This window comes from Microtus oregoni, unplaced genomic scaffold (genome assembly GCF_018167655.1).
Source record: "Microtus oregoni isolate MIOR12 unplaced genomic scaffold, Mior012 000014F_ref0000157, whole genome shotgun sequence".
Lineage (NCBI taxonomy): Eukaryota > Metazoa > Chordata > Mammalia > Rodentia > Cricetidae > Microtus > Microtus oregoni.
Genome location: NW_024543073.1, coordinates 1,190,272 through 1,191,578, shown reverse-complemented (window position 1 = coordinate 1,191,578; position 1,307 = coordinate 1,190,272). Strand labels below are relative to the sequence as shown.

The 1,307-nt window shown below is 38.9% G+C and overlaps 1 non-coding gene across 1 annotated transcript; it reads left to right on the top strand.

The window, feature by feature from the left end:
• Positions 1-787: 787 nt before the first annotated feature.
• Positions 788-896, top strand: LOC121456023. Its single transcript, XR_005975576.1, has one exon. It is a non-coding gene; the product is annotated as a small nucleolar RNA SNORA67 (small nucleolar RNA).
• Positions 897-1,307: the final 411 nt, after the last annotated feature.

Below are 1,307 nucleotides of genomic sequence, written 5' to 3'. Positions count from 1 at the left end.
AAACCCTTATCAATGATTTGGATTATTGTAAAGTCTAAATTAAATACATTACAGACTGAGTCAGGATATGTTCTAAAAATTACAACTAAAATTTGAACAAATAACTTTTTTCAGTGTTTTAATTCCTGGTGATAAGCATATCACTTAGATTTCTGTGAATTCAGTGAATACTTATGAATTTTAGTTTTGTTGATTATTCTGTGGTTTCTATAAAATAGTGTCAAAGCAGACGCCAAAGTTAAAGCTTCATGCATTACGCAGTTTGAGCCTCCTGCAGACTGTACCACCTTCAGCACACTATACTTAAGACTTAGCCAAGGGATCACAGGGAGTTTCTGTAATTATCGTCTTAAGAGCCACAGATGATTTGCACATTCCAGACCAGGCAGGGTAGGGAGTTCTCTCCTGGAGTTCAGAGGCATTGATTTGTATATTTTGTGGATTCATTTTCATTAGTTTCAAATACAAGGTGGACATGTCTTGCACAGTAGCTGAAGTAGAGAGTATTATATCTACAAGTCAATTTTTTGTTTGCTAATATTAAGTACTGTAAAAAGAGATGATTTTTGACAATTCTTAGTTTATGCCAAGACAATAGAAACACAATTTTAGTTAAAAATATAAGAGCACTAGAAAATTTTCTAGCCAAAGATCATTTGAATAGATGAGAGATTTTGATTATATATACTTTTAAATCATTAAGCTGATGATAGATGCAGTACAAAATCTTTCTGCAAACCAGCTATTATGATATGATTAAAAGTTCTATATTTTATGCTTGAAGATGGTGCATGGTTTAAGACTGTACATAAAACTTGGAAGAATATCTGGCATGCCTGAGGTCTGGGGAACAAGGGTTGCTTGTTGCCTTTGCCTGCCTTTGGTTGCCCACATGTACGCCTAGTCAGTCTGGGTAGATTACCTTCTGACAGCTCTTAGCATCTTTCTTGACCTAGGCCAGAGGCATTGATGTGCAGCAGGTCTCCCTAGTCATCAATTACGACCTTCCTACAAACAGGGAAAACTACAGTCACAGAATTGGCCGTGGCGGTCGCTTTAGCCTTAAAGGTGTGGCCGTTAACATGGTGACGGAAGAGGACAAGAGGACTCTTCGAGACATTGAGACATTCTACAACACTTCCATTGAAGAGATGCCCCTCAATGTTGCTGACCTCATTTGAGGGGCTGTCCTGCTACCTGGCCATAGCCAGGGTTCAGTCCTGGGGGGCTCAGGAACAGCTGGAGGGGGGAGGGAAGGGAGCCAAGGGAAGGACATCTTGTTTTTGATTTTTTTGGTTTTTGTTTTT